The 15,737-nt window shown below is 40.5% G+C and overlaps 1 protein-coding gene across 3 annotated transcripts in view; it reads right to left on the bottom strand.

Moving 5' to 3' along the window:
* Nucleotides 1-14,479, bottom strand: part of RNF144B (ring finger protein 144B) — a 248,684-nt gene extending 234,205 nt beyond the window's left edge. The window contains exon 1 of one of the 3 annotated variants that reach the window (XM_043979519.1): nucleotides 14,216-14,479. The gene's annotated coding sequence lies outside the window, so the exon portion shown is untranslated. Of the gene's footprint in view, nucleotides 1-12,052; nucleotides 12,134-14,215 lie in introns of those variants that run through there. The other 2 variants (XM_043979521.1, XM_043979520.1) reach the window with 2 other exon arrangements.
* Nucleotides 14,480-15,737: the final 1,258 nt, after the last annotated feature.

Genomic DNA, 15,737 nt, shown 5'->3' with positions numbered 1-15,737 from the left:
TTAGATGAAAATCTAGCAAAGGAGAGAGAGAGAAGTAGTGGTCAGTTAAGTGGAGGCTTAGAAAGAGTATGAAGGAATGGAGAGTGATCAACAATGTCAAAGGCTGCAGAGAGATCAAGAAGGACAAGGATTGAGAAAAGGCCATTAGATTTGACAATTAAGAGATCGTTGGGGGGGGCAGAGCCAAGATGGTGGAGGAGAGGCTGTGACTCCCACAAGCTCCAGATAAACCTGTCCACTCTCCCAAATAATGCGGTTAAAAAAAAACCCAGAGCAGCCTAATGCACATAAAAACAGAATGAGACTGTTTTTCAGCAAAAGAGGGCAATTGCAATCACCTACTGACCAGGCTAAACAGCTCAGCACACAGTCCGAACCCAGCCAGGAATAGACAGTGCTTCCAGCACCTGTCAGAGTCTTCAGCACCAGCAGCTTCTGCAGCTCCGATCACAGACTGGTGAGGGGGTTCATCGATAGGCCGGGGTGAAGTGGAGGCAGTCTCTGCTGGAGTTAGGGTGAAGCACCCTGGTTCTGAACTGAGTCGAGTGGTGGTGGCCCAGTGGGGGAGGGGCACAGGCACACCAAGCTTCGGACCATAGAGAATCAGAGTTCAATCAGACTTCTGTTTCTGGGTCAAAGAGAAAGTAGCCATGGTTACACACAGGCTAGGCAGGCCAAGAATAAGCCCAATCACCCCCTGGGCCATGTGGTAGCTCAAGCAGTGTGTCCTGGAAGCAGTGCTACACTTTAAGAAGGAGTTAAAAAACAAGAAATAGCCAGCCAAGATGAGTAAGCAGAGAAAGCAGCAGACCATTGAAAATTTCTTTGGGGGAAAGGTAGACCACAATGCACCCTCAGAAGAAGAAGATAACAGGGTCAAAGCTCCAACATTCAAAGCTTCCAAGAAAAATATGAATTGGTGTCAGGCCATGGAAGCACTCAAAAGGGACTGTGAAGAGAAAGTAGGAGAGATGTGTAAAGGCCAAATTCAATATGGGGAGAGTTAATTGAGTTAATTGAAAGACCAAGGAACTCTGTTCAACAGCAATGATCAACTACGATCAGAAGACTCATGAAATGACGTGCTACCATCACCTGAAAGAGAAGTTTGTAGGTTGAGATCTATATTTTTTAGAAATGGTCAATGCAGAAATTTATTACAAGGATTTTTTTTCCTAATGGAGGGGAGGTAGGAAGAGAGATAATAGATTTTTCTTCATTGAAAACTATTCATTAAAAAAATTAAACGAAACAATAAACATAATGAATAGAGAGAAGCATGAAAAATACTGACACAGCCTGATAAAGAGAGAAGCAGAACCAGAAAAATAATATGCATACTAGCTACAACAAAGTAAACAGAAATGACAACAAAATAGCAAGGTAAAATGATAATGACTAAGCCTGGCCCAAAAGAAGAGATCTGAGAAGATGCCTTCCCTCCTACCCCCACCCTATCCTTAGCAGAAAGGGAGAACAATAAGTGTGGAATACTGCATGTGATGTCAGGATTTTTTAATTTATTATTTAATTGTGTCGAACTTTCTTTTTTCATACTTTTATAATGAATGACTCTCTAGAGGGAAAAGGGAGAGCAATACATTGGGAAACATAAGTGATACAAAACCAAGATATTAATTTTTTAAAAAATTAATGTTTGCAAGATGTTGTCTGAGCCCCTCAATTGCTCAATTTTAAAATATCTCCAGTCCACAGTATAAAGAGCTAAGCAACCAGGGAAAAAAGTCTTAATGCTGAGAATCCAGATTCAGTTTCTGGGAATATCAAAGCAGGGTAAAGGAGTATAGCATTTAACTGTAGCAACTCTACTCTTCTTAGGCAAAGGCTGGTTATCAAAAAGATTGTATTTGCCTTAAGTCAAACATTAAAGAAGCCTGAGTAATAATAATAATAATAATAATAACTATAGCTGGTATTTGTGTACTCTTAGGGTTTCCAAAGCACTTTGTGTACATTATCTCAATTGATCCTCACAAGAAACCTGTGAGGTAGGTTATTATCCCCATTTTATAGATGAGGAAACTGAGGCAAAGTGTCTTGCCCATGGCCATGCATCTAGCAAGTTGTTTAGGCCAGATTTTTTTTTTTGGTGGGGCAATGAGAGTTAAGTGACTTGCCCAGGGTCACACAGCTAGTAAGTGTCAAATGTCTGAGACTAGATTTGAACTCATGTCCTCCTAAGTCCAAGGCCAGTGCTTTATCCACTGTGACACCTAGCTGCCCCATGTTTAGGCCAGATTTAAACTCAGGTCTTCTTGATTCCATGTTCAATACTGGACCCCCTTGGCCATCTAGTTGCTTAGTAAAAATATCCAACTTCAAAACTTCAGGAGAGTCAAAGTTTAACTGCTAGCTTAGGACCAGTTTGTATAATCCTTATGAAGAGCAAAGAAATAGATATACCTTATAGATATGCTTTGAGCAACCACCCTCTTAAAAGCCTTTTGAATCTTTTGTTCACTTCTTGTCTATTTATATCAGCTAACCTTTCTAATATACCCTTCCTCCCCCAGAAAGCCAACATTTTTTTAAATGCAAAGAAAAAAAGTTCAGCAAATAACCAACACATCAACCAAGGCTAATATTATATGTAGTGTTCCACATCCATTGTCCCCCACCTTTGCCAAAAAGGGAAGGAGGTGAAGTCTTTCATTTCTTCCCTGAAGTCAAGCTTGGTCATTATAATTTCACAGCACTCAGTTTCAACTGTTTTATGCTTGGTATTGTTCTTTCTACTTACATGGTTGTAGTCATTGTACACATTGCTTTTCTGGTTCTTCTTACTTGCCTTTGCATCAGTTCACCTACATCTTTACATGTTTCTTTGCATTTATCATAATCAACATTTGTTACAGTGCAGTAATATTCTCTTTTGCATGTTGGGTAGCTCCTCCAAGGACATTTTTTTTTTTTTGGTGAGGCAATTGGGGTTAAGTGACTTGCCCAGGGTCACACAGCTAGTAAGTGTTAAGTGTCTGAGGCCGGATTTGAACTCAGATCCTCCTGAATCCAGGGCCAGTGCTTTATCCACTGTGCCACCTAGTTGCCTCCAGTAATATTCTCTTACCTTCATTTACAACATGGCAAGTTGTCAGACCATTCTTCAGCCAATGGTTATTCACTCTGAACAAACATTTTTATTTTTAATTTTTTAATATTTATTTAAAGTTTTGAGTTCCAAATTCTATCGCTCTCATTCCCTCCCTCCATTCCCCCTCCCCAAGGTTGCAAGCAAGCAGTATAGGTTATACATATGCAATTTATGTAAAACATTACCATATTGGTCATTTCACATAAAAAGACTCAAGTAAAAAAAAAGAGAGAAAACAAAATAGCGTGCTTCAGTCTGTGTTCAATCAATATCAGTTCTTTCTCTGGAGGTGGATAGTATGTTCATCATTAGTCCTTTGGGATTGTCTTGGATCATTGCATTGCTGAGAATAGTTAAGTCATTCACAATTGCTCATAGAGTGATAATGCTGTCACTGTGCACAATGTTCTCCTGGTTCTGTTCACTTCACTATATATCAGTTCATATGAGTCTTTCCAAGTTTTTCTGAAATCATCCTGCTTGTCATTTCTTATAGCACAATAATATTCCATTTCAATAATATACCACAGATTCTTCAGTCATTCCCCAATTGATGGACATTCCTTCGATTTCCAATTCTTAGGCACCACAAAGATGAACAAACATTTTTAAAAGTAGGTTATAAATTCAATGCAGTCAGGGAAAACTTCTCAGTATTGTTTTTATATTCCCACGGCCTTACAAAATTGCATTGCATAGAGTAAGTGCTTAATAAACAATTTTTGTTTTACTTCAATTCTTGAAATGAACTAAAAGGATTAGATTTGGGGGGCAGCTCAGTAGTGTAGTGGATAAAACACCAGCCCTGGATTCAGAAGGACCTGAGTTCAAATCCGACCTCAGACACTTAACACTTACTAGCTGTGTGACTCTGGTCTAGTCACTTAACCCCAATTGCCTCACAAAAAACAAAAAACAAACAAATACAAAAAACCCCACAAAAACCCCCTACATAAATGTAAGCCATAATTATGATGATTTGGGATATACTGGAGCCAGGAAATATGAGGTGAATCCTAGCTCTGCCACTTAGTATAGTATGGTCAGGGAGTAAGTCATTTACCGAATGAGATAACTTATTTTAAAGTACTTTGCAAACCTTAAAGCACTATATAAATACTAGCTATTATTAGTTATCATCTAGAGGATCAGCCTCAGGGACTCAGACCCATAATCCTGGGGATAATGATATTTTACAGGTGTCTCACAGGGGTATGAAAACCAAGTAAGTGATTTCTGTGTTGCTGTTTTGTTTTGCTTTTTCTGACCTATAATTTCAATGCTGTAGGAAAACCCTTACCAATGCAGGTCAGCACCTGTACTACAATTTAGTCTTAGAAAATTGTCTGGGGAACTGAGGGATTAAGTGATTTGCCTAGGGTTACCCGGCCACTTTATGTCCAGAGGCAAAATATCCGAGGCAAAGCTCAGATCTCTCTGACTTTAAACACAACTCTTTATTCACTATAATACATTAACTCTTTTTTGGAGAGGGGGGGGCAATGAGGGTTAAGTAACTTGCCCAGGGTGACACAGCTAATAAGTGTCAAGTGTCTGAGGTTGGATTTGAACTCAAATCCTCCTGATTCCAGGACTGGTACTTTATGAGCTGCCCCCAACACACTGACTCTTGCAAAAAGAATTTATAAACGGTAAATTCTTCAATACTCCAAAGATCAATGATTTCACTTGGTGCATCTGTTCCCTCCAGAAAATGCAGACAGACTCTTTTTGTGCATCTTCCTCATCAGAGGTGGAATCATTGCCATTTAAACCTTCTCATATGTGTCCATGTCTACACAAAGACCAATTTTATGGTATCAAGGTGAAGAGCTGTGCCAAGGTCTAAAATGCTAAGAAAGGTTTGAACTTCAATCCAAGCCACAAACCCTGTCTATCATCAAGGACCAGTCTAGCTAAGTATAGAAAGCCTCATCACAGTAGGCTGGCCATTTGGTGATGAAATCTTTGGTCATAGAAACAAAATGATTTTCAGTTCTGGGTGACCCACTTTCATTTCTACAGTGGTAGAAAAGGAAAAAGAGAATTCTGGGTATTATTCAGTTTTTTAATGTTTATGAAAATTGATGTTGTTATTGCTACTACTATAAATGTGAGGTCCTTATCTAGTGACCAATAAGTGGACATCCTACTAAAAAGTTCATTAGAACTTCATCATATCAATCTTGACATTATCATTATGAATGAAACCAGAAGACAAAAATGGAAATTGGCTCATTGGTTCTCCTGGGGAAGCAAACAAAAGAGTTGGTGGAGTGGTTTTATCATGCATGAAGCTTAGGGCTTTCTTAATCATACATCCCAAGAAACCTACCTCAGATTCAAAGCATACTTCACTTGAGCATTCACTCAAAAAAAAAAAAAACAATGCTCAAAAGCTACCACTGGTTTTCCTTTTACCCAATCAACCCAAAGCTACATTATTTCAAAACAAGAGTCATTTAATTAAACAATATAGCAAAATAAGTGGCAGGGAAATTTCTCAGTGCCCTTATATTCTCACATAGATCACTACACTGTGGTGGGAGAAGTAACAGAAGAGACTAGGATGACACATGGGAGAGAAGGCACCTGCATGAGGACATAGATAGCCAGAGTAATCTCTAATCTTCTGGTGGTGTCTCTACTGGAGTGCTCCTTTGTCTCCAATGCTGCTGTTATCTTCTCTCCCAGCTAAGCTATTAATGTTATCCTGATGGTCCAATGATGTTGTCAAAGCTGAGTGTCTCTGTATTCCATTGCTGGGCTATTTCTCCCTGCTGCGTGGCCAAATCCTTCATGCTCTGTTACCATCTTCTTGTCCTCCACAGCTGAACTGCATTCTGGTAGTCCTCTGCTGTCCCTTGCTGGTCTTCTGTTGTTAATTAAGCAGGTGCAACAGTAGGTAGAGTGTCAAGACCTAGAGTCTGGAAAACCTGTATTTGAAACCTGCTTCATCCAGACAAAAGCTGTGTGGCCCTAGGCAAGTCATGTAAACTCTCAGCCTCGGTTTTTTCATCTGTAAAACAGGTGTGCTAATAGCAGTACATAATTCACAGAGTTGTTTACAGGATCAAATGAGATAACAGATGTAAAGCGTTTTGCACACCTAAAAGTGCTCTATAAGTGCTAGCTAGTTATTAGTTATTATTCTATTAAATTGCTGCTGCTATGTCATTTTTTCTATTCATTGAAGGAAAGGGTTTTCAGTTCTTTTCCTACATAGCATCAACTGCTCTTTGGCCATTTAACCTCAAAGTCAAAGCCAGCTGGCCGGCCCAAAGAAGCCTCCAGCTTAGGTTAAATCTGTCTTAATTCCTTTGATCCTAGCTGAATTGCTATTCTGAGACATCAGTCCCTTGTTTGACTTAGAGTTAGAAAATTCCTTTCAACTTCTTTCTACTCTAATGATGTCAGCCAAAGAGCTTCAGTAAAATCAGAGGGACAGAACAGGGATAGTGCCTTTTATCCTGCATTCCTGTCCACAGCCAATTTGCCAATTTCCCAACATATACCCAATAGCAACAAGAAATATAATTTCATGTGATATTTAGTCAACTTGTAATGCAGGGTTCATGATAAGCCTTTTTAAGAAGATTGCCATGAAAATAACTGTAGTATATGCATGCAGCTCCAATACATTAAAAAGCCTCCTAAATGAGATGTGCAATCACTCCAGAGTTCACCCTAACTTTGTTATTCAGTCGTGTCTGGCTCTTCATGACTCCATTTGGTCTTTTATTGGCAAGGATATTAGAGTGGTTTGTCATATCCTTCTCCGGCTCAATTTACAGATGAGAAACTGAAGCAAACAGGGTTCAGTGACTTGCCCAGGGTCACACAGCTAGTTAAGTATCTAAGGACAGATATGAATTCAGGTCCTCCAGACTTCAGGCTTGACACTATCAACTGTGCCACCTAGCTGCCTCACCCTAAGTATCTCTACACAAAAAACCCAAGTGGATAAAGAATGCATATTTCTCTATGATATGCAGTTATATGGAGAGTTCACAGAGTTGATTTATCAGTACATATATTTTGCATGGAAACTGAGGATGAACAATTAACTGACCTCAGAATTGAATAGGAAGTGAATAGGCTTGATTGCATTTTGGAAATTACACAGAACTTTTAATGACCTCTCAAGTTTCTCATTCAAATAAAGCCCAATTTTTAAAAAATCATTATTATTCAGATGATGCTGTATAGCTATAAGTTATGGAATACTGCAATCTCAGATCACCCACTGAGCAATGAAGAGATACATGCTAAGTGTAAATAGACTGCAATATATTATCAAATAAGAAATGTTCAGGAGAAACAGCATTGATGGTGGGATAACATGACTATAAAATGAGGGGAGTTAGCCACATAACAAGAGTGAAGGATAACCAATGGACAGTTGCTGGTTCCATTGGCAACCAGGCAAATATCAAGAAATTTAGGGAATGGTCCCCTATTCCATCAGAACACCTATTGAAAGATATGTGGGTAGCTAGGTGGCACAGTGGATAAAGCACCGGCCCTGGATTCAGGAGTACCTGAGTTCAAATCCGGCCTCAGACACTTGACACTTACTAGTTGTGTGACCCTAGGCAAGTCACTTAACCCCCAATGCCTGGCAAAAAAAAGAGTGTATCAAAAAAAAAAAAGAAAAGAAAAGAAAGAAAGATATGTGGGAGGACCCAAACAAGCACTACACAGAATGAGAAGGCACAGATGGGGTACAATCTGTACCATTGGTAGAAGTACATTGATAAGACCACAAATCTACCAAAATATAGGAACATAAATAGTCCAATTCCCTTATTTACAGATGTGGAAATAGATGCCCAGAAATATTAAGAGACTTACCCAAAGGTTACACAGGTAATGTGTCAGAGCTAGAATTTGAACCCATATTCATTTCAGTCTTCTAGAAAATGTGCACGTTTTTCATAGTTCTGCTTAATTGATGCTAACACCTTTCTACTGTTCTTGTTTATAGCTAAAGTTTACCAACAAATATTTTTCTGAAAACCCAATGCCTCTGTAAGAAATACTTACCTCTGGAAGAAATACTTCAAGTGTCAATGATTTTGCCAGTGAATGTACTGACATCCTCAAGTGAAATCATGGTGAATCTTGCCTCTAATATGACCTTGTGACCTTGGATAGGTCACTGAACCTCTCTAGTGCCCAGTTTCCTCATCTACAAAATGAGGAGGTTAGACTAGCTGACATTTAGGGTCCCTCCCAGTTCTAGACCTATGACCCTCTCAACCTATGACATAGAATTTTACGTCTCTAATGTAGCCAATGGTCTTCAGGAGTTATGATGAATGGCAAATCCATCCATCTATCCATCTTACAAAAGGCTTGATTTGTGGAGTGCTCTTGGGCAGAACTGGTGGTGCAACCTGTGGCCAACCTAATGATTAGCATATCCAAATGTTGCTAGTCTGGTTCTCAGATGACAGATGTACAGGAATCTGTCACTGGGCTCATTCCTCAAAGTCTTTCCAGTTTGGTAAGATCTACCAGAATTAATGCTCTGCTGGTATAAGCTTAAAGAATTCAGAGTCACTTCCACAAGAAAATGAGGCATTGGCGGTGGGGGGGGGGGGCGGGGCAGCTAGGTGGATTCAGTAGGACTTTAGTTAAAATCCGGCCTCAGACATTTGACACTCACCAGCTATGTGACCCTGGGCAAGTCACTTAAGCTTCATTGCGCCGGGGGAAAAAAAAAAAAAGGAGGAGGAGAAGAAGAAGGAGGAGAAGGAGAAGGAGGAGAAGGAGAAGGAGAAGGAGAAGGAGAAGGAGAAGGAGAAGAAGAAGGAGAAGGAGGAGAAGGAGAAGAAGGAGAAGAAGGAGAAGAAGGAGAAGAAGGAGAAGAAGGAGAAGAAGGAGAAGAAGAAGAAGAAGAAGAAGAAGAAGAAGAAGAAGAAGAAGAAGAAGAAGAAGAAGAAGAAGAAGAAGAAGAAGAAGAAGAAGAAGAAGAAGAAGAAGAAGAAGAAGTAGCAGCAGCAGCAGCAGCAGCAGCAGCAGCAGCATTGGAGGAAAGCTATAATGGAAAAGAAATTATAAAGCACTGTAAAAAGGCCCTTCTTAGATATTCATTATTGATCACTATATTTCACTGCCATTAAAAAAACCAACAACCTGGAAATAGTAAAGCTGTTAATAGCTATATCCAGAGTTTGGGATACAGTCACTAGACTGTCATGATTTTATTATATTTATCTAGTCTTAGAGAATCAGTACATCATTTGGGAAAAAGGAAAAGAGAGAAGACAATTTATATACTGGAACACAGCAAGGAAATACTACCTGTGGCTAGAAGTATTTCTTGGCAATTCAGCTGAATCTGGCTACCTATCCAAAGATGTTCTAATTAAGAAGAAAAGTAAAAGTATCTCCATCAGAAGCTCAAGTCTTTTATGGATTCCTTTGGCAGTCTGGGGAAGCCTGTGGATCCTTTCTCAGAATCAAATTTTTAAATGCATAAAATAAAATATATAGGACTACAAGGAAACCAATTTTATTGAAGTACATTTATAAATTTTTTAAAAAAGTTCTTAGACTCTGGGTTAAGAATCCCTGGTCTAAGGGGCAGCTAGGTGGTGCAGTGGATAAAGCACTGGCCCTAGATTCAGGAGGACCTGAGTTCAAATTCGGAATCAGACACTTGACACTTAGTAGCTGTATGACCCTAGGCAAGTCACTTAACCCTATTGCCCTGCAAAAAAAAAAAAAAAAAAAAGAATCCCTGGTCTAAATCAAGAAGGCCAACATTTCCTTTGGAAGCCTGGCAGAAAGAGCATGGTGTCAACAAAACATTGCATTGAAGTCCAAATTAAAGGTCTGCAGAGCTGTGGGAATGTCTAATCATTGCCTATATGTGGCTACAAGACTGGCACCTATTATTTTCCTTTCTTAGAGAAGACTGGTCTTCTTGAATTACACATATGAGCTAAGGTTTTGTTTGTTTTTTACTTTTCACATCTCTTGTTAAAAGTTCTTCTAGCTCAAAATACATTTCTGTGACCCTATTTCCCTTAAGTTATTTAGTTTTGTTTTATTAAAATTTCCACTGAAAAACATAATCAAAACCTAATGCTTATTGCTTCAAATCACACATAACAATATTATAGGGTTTTATTCCTATTAAAAACATGTGTTACAAGTTATACACATAATTATATAAGTCCCAGACTCAATTTGCACACACATACCAATGGCCACACACAAGCCTTAGGAAAATAAGAGTAATAGTCTTCTGAACCAACAACATCTATAAAATAACACTATAACCTTGTCCTTGATTCAATTCACTAAGCCAAAATTTTCCAAGGGTCAGCAAACCATTTTATAAATTATGTAGAGTAGAAATAGAGTATAATTTCCACATAATGAAGTAAGTTAAGGTCTTTTTTGGTTTTGTTTTTTTGGTTTGAACATGTTTTCTGGATTTGGTCATTTTAAGCACGTATGTCTATACCATATTTCTTTGAGGGAATGTTAATTTTACAAAGAAAAATTCAACCAGAACCACAATAAAATTAGTACATAAATTATTTATATAAAACTTTTTTCCAGGAAATTCAAAACTCTTCACAAACATTTTCAATTGACTCTTAAAATCCCAGACAGTAATATATATACATGTATATAGATTTTAATTTTATGCATGTATAAATTAGAGGCATTATTGTGTGGTCAAATATAAACAAGACTGGTTGCAGCTCCAGGTTTGTCTTATTATCTACATAACCTTGGACAATTTGAGAAAGAGCATAGAATAATGGATAGTGAACTGGACTTAGAATCAGGAAGGAAGAAAACAAGCATTTATTTAAGTATCTATGTGCCATGTACTGTTTTGCAAATATTATCTCATTTAATCTTCACAACAATCCTGGGAAGTAGATGCTATTATTCCATTATTAACTCCCATTTTACAGTTGAAATTGTGGCTAAGATAGATTCACTGCCTTGCCCAGCAGCTAGTAAGTACATAAGTTGATATTTGAACTCAGGTCTTCCTAACTCGAGGCTCAAAATTCTATCCACTGCCCCACCTAATGGGCAGCAAGGTGGTGCAGGAAATAGAGTACTGGACCTGAGTTCAAATCTCACCTCAGACACTTAATGGCTGTGTGATCCTGTGCAAGTCACTTAACCCCAATTGCCTTAAATATCCAGGGCCATCTTCAGTAGTCCTGATGTATATCTTGCCACTGGACCCAGATGGCCCTGGAGAAGAGTGTGAGGTGGGTGACCTTGCACAGCCCTCTATTTAAACCCAATTCACTGCAAGTCATGACATTACTCTGATGGTCATGATCCTCTTTGAGAATTAAGGACAAACAACAATCACCTAACTGCCTCTATTCGGAAAGATCTGAATCAAATCCCTTTCTCAGATTTTTATTAGATGTATGATCTTAGGCAAGTCATTTGACATTTCTGCATTTCAGTTTCCTCATCTGCAAAATGAGAGGGTTGTACTTCATTGCCTAAAAGTTCTCCCCAAGTCTAAAATCTATGATTCTACTTAAACTATCCATGTCTCAATTTCTTCATCTTCAAATCCAGGGAAGGGGAGTAGATTAGATGAGTTCTATGAATCTCTTAAACTCTAAATTTCTATGATTTCATAACAATAATAATGTACTTGTGCAGCATTTTATAGTTTACAAGGTACCTTTTCCATTTCATTTCAGCATCACCTCAACCCCATGCATTAGGCAGAAGTATTATCCCCAACGTCCTATGTCAACAAGAGCTAGCAACAGAGAAGAGTTAGAAAATGAATACTTTATTAGTATTAGTCTGTGTTTAGCATCTATCTATAGCGCTATGTTGATTCTCAAAGACCATACTCAACAAGTATTAGTGTGTAAAAAAATTAACTTACTATTTTTAAACCTTAAGATGAAGAAATGCAAGCATACATACTAGTGGCAATTCCATTGCTGTGCTAGGCCCTAGGGATATGAAGTTTTCAGTGTGTGAGTGACTGAGACTTCTCTCTCCTTGTGCTGAGAGCCGGGACATTTGTGATTAGATACGCTTCCTAGGTCCTGTGACTCAGACCTTGGCATAGAAAGTGGGGACATGGACACCAACTCGAACAGCCTTTATTTTTCCTCCTGGGGAGTTGGGGAGAGGGTGGGATGTGACATTTGTGGCTATTGTTTTTATATTAAATGCATATGTTTATTTTTAACATTTTAATTAAATGCTTTTTCTATACCAATGACATTGACAGAGGTGATTGTACCAAGCACATTTAAGGGGCATAAAGGAAAAGGCGTGGCTAAGGGGAAGCGAAGAGTGAAGCCAAATGATTTGATTGGTGGAGACACATACACCCCCCCCTCGCTAGAGGACAGAACTAGGCATCACTCATGCAGAAGGTGGGCCTAAGGCGTGATTGGCAACTTGCTGTCCTGAGAGCCTGAGCGAGGACGGCAGCTGGACTTAACTGATACAGTGCCTTCTTGTATCCAGTGATGGTCATTACACAATAATACCAGTATTAACAAGATCCTAATTAATGAATATGATCATTCTTCCCCTTTCCATGCATAATTAGATCTCCTTAGGTTATTAGCCCTGATTTCTGCTCCCTCCCCCCCAACCCCCAACCTCCAACCCCACCCCGCTCCCCCAGACTATTAGCGTTCTCTATCTCCTCGGATTATTACCTTTACTATGGCAGGATACACGATGAATTCCTTTTCTCCCGACCCCAATTCAATAGAACGTAAGAAGAAGGGACTTTTTATTTGTGTCTTTGTAACTCCAATATCTAGCAAAGTACATTGCACGCTCAATTATTGCCAAACCTATCTAAACATTTTAAAGTGCGTGCGCTTGCTGCAGGTCAGTCAAGTGCCTAATAGAGCTGTGTGAATCCACGTCTCAATATCAATAGTTCGTGCAATGCAATGAATGTCCTTCTAAAAGAATTCTCTCTATCGTTCAAGTGACTTTTAAAAGGTCTTAGCTGCATTTGTTTTTATTTACTTATGAAAACAAACATACAAAAATCCTTGTCCGGCAAAACAGCCAGGGGGATTTCCCTCCTTTCTTCCTAATCTTGACAGTCTTCCCTAACCTGAAATGTGACCTTGCCCCTCCACACCTCCCTTCACTGGACTTTTCCTCCTGTTATCTATCCCCCCCTTACAGGCGCATGTTTACTCTTAGCTTTCTTCTCCTACACCTCCTTCTGGATTCTCCTCTGCTCTCCAGCACTTGTGTGATCGCTCATACTCAACAGGTATACGCAATACACTAGCACGGTATTTCATGATTAAAAAGCAAAAAACCTTTTCCTTGCGTAGCGCTTTACAACGCTCAAATCGTACGCTCTCTACTTGGATCGTCCCCAATTATTTTACAGAGGAAGAAAGTAAGGAGGTCCCGTCGGGGCAGAAGGCGAGAAGGGATTGGGGGTGAATTCCGGGACGCCACGGAGGAAAAGTGAAGCACCCCCAATTCTGCAACCTCAGACTCGGAGACAGGAATACGGTGTCTTGGCTCAAGTACAACAGATTGATTGCTCACACAAGTTGACTGGGGTGAGGGTTGAGGGCGGGGGGGGGGGGCGAGGACGACATTACTGTTGGAGATTTATTGCAGATCCAATTAATTATTGCCACACTGAAGGGGTTTGCTTATGTGCTCGTTCTTTTGCTTCCGTCCCTTGGGACTCTATCTCCCGGGACCTCCTCCCCAGGCGGAGAGGAGGCGGGGGCGCGTTGGGGACCGGAGAGAAGGTGCTGTGGATGGAGCTTCAGCGGTTGGCAAAGCAGAGGCGTTGATCCCGGCAGAAGGGGAGCTTCTGCTCGTCCCAGCGCAGGCGGTGACGGCAAGGGAGCCTCCGCGCACGCACGCACATGCTCGGCTGCCCCGCGAGTGGGCTACGCGAAGCGGTGCCGGGCTCCGTTGCGGAGCGCTGGCGTGCGGGCTGCCTGCCGGCTTGGCGGTTCCCCCTTGGTGGGGCTGGAGAGAGCCAGAAAGAGGGAGGTTTAGCCCGGGGGGGGGGGACCGTGACCGTGGGGTTCCAGGAAAGCGTGGGCAATAAGAAAGGGTAGGTAACTCACTCCTTACCTTCTTTCCTGCAGATGAGTGGGATCCCAGGCAAAGAGCGCCTGCCCCCGCCCCGAACCGCACGGTCAAGTTCAAGCCGCCACCGCTCCAGGGATTAACAAGAAAAGCATTTTTTGCTGTGCCCCCGGCCCCCGCTACTCCTTCTGGCCCCTGCCCCTCTCTTCTTCCTCCCCTCTTCACTGTCTCCCTCCCTTCTCATTACTCTTCTGCTGTGCTTGCTCTCCCACCAGTTCCCTCCCAGTCTCCTCTCTCCTCCCAGTGGGAATGGCAAACGCGGTAGCAGCTCTCCCTCTGCTGTTTCTCTCTAAAGGCGTCAGCCCCTCTCTTTTCCCCTCTGTCCCCACCCCCACCCCACCCCCACCCCCCAGCCTTTAGCACACGTAGAGATAGCCTCATACATGATTTAGGAAGGTATGAAGGGTATGCATACCTTTGTTAACTCTTTTGAGCCTGGGCAAGTTAAGACACTGGTTATCCCAATTAATCAATTAGTCCAGGCTATAATGGGGGGTGGGGGTGGCTTTAAAATCCAACTACCATAATCCCTCTTCCTATCTTTCTGGCATATATAAGTCTCTTAATAAAGATTGATTGATTGATTGATTGGGGGACTTAAGGTATTTAGTATTTATTATGGAAATTGGGAGGGGGGAACCAGTGCATTTTTTTCTGAAAAGATCTTCAGAAATGACGTTTAAACAAAGTTTAATCAAAAATGAGTTTAAACAGACCCATATCTTCATTCAAAATATTTTTTGAACCACAAGTCACTGAGGCTACAAAAATGAGTAAGACATCGATCCTGCCCTTATCTCAAAGTTATCTGTCTTCAGGTTAGCTTCAGAGAAGATACCATTAGCCACATAAGGTTTCTTTCCCTGTAAGGTGTTTTGCTACCACCTGTCAGTGTGCAGAAATAATTATTTTAATGCAAAAATATTACTTATGAGCTGGTCTTGATTATTAACACAGAAATATCTACTGTGCTCTTTTTAGTGTTTTCCAATTTGGAGAGAAAGAAATAGGGAAAAAGAGGGGAGAGAGTTCTATAGTTCTGATGATGAACTGGAAATGAAGGGAACAGACTAAAAATAGTGGGAAAGATGAGAAAATTCAGAAGGGGATAGGGAAAGAATCACTAATATGCAAGGCCAGCCCTACTTGTTGAGAGTCTAGTGCATGTGTTAATTCCCCTATCCAAAAATACCACCCCATCAGGCTTACCATCATAGAGCTAGAAATTCCTTAAACATTCATTTTTTGAGTTCAGGCCTGTCCCCTGGTAAAATGGCAAATTCCATACATAGGATCACAGATTTAGAACTGGAAGGGATATTAAGAGACCATTAAGTCCAACCCCATCTTTAATAGATGAAAAAACTGAGGCACAGATAGGTCAAATAAACTGCCCAGAGTTACTCAAAGAGTAAGTATCCCAGGCAGGATTTGAGCCCGATATACTATTCATTAGGCCATCTCTTCTGAAATACTATTAAAGTAAGAAAGAGTCAAAAGGCAGGCT

Source organism: Dromiciops gliroides, chromosome 1, assembly GCF_019393635.1.
Source record: "Dromiciops gliroides isolate mDroGli1 chromosome 1, mDroGli1.pri, whole genome shotgun sequence".
NCBI classification, from domain to species: Eukaryota; Metazoa; Chordata; class Mammalia; order Microbiotheria; family Microbiotheriidae; genus Dromiciops; species Dromiciops gliroides.
This window is presented reverse-complemented; position numbering and strand designations above follow the sequence as displayed.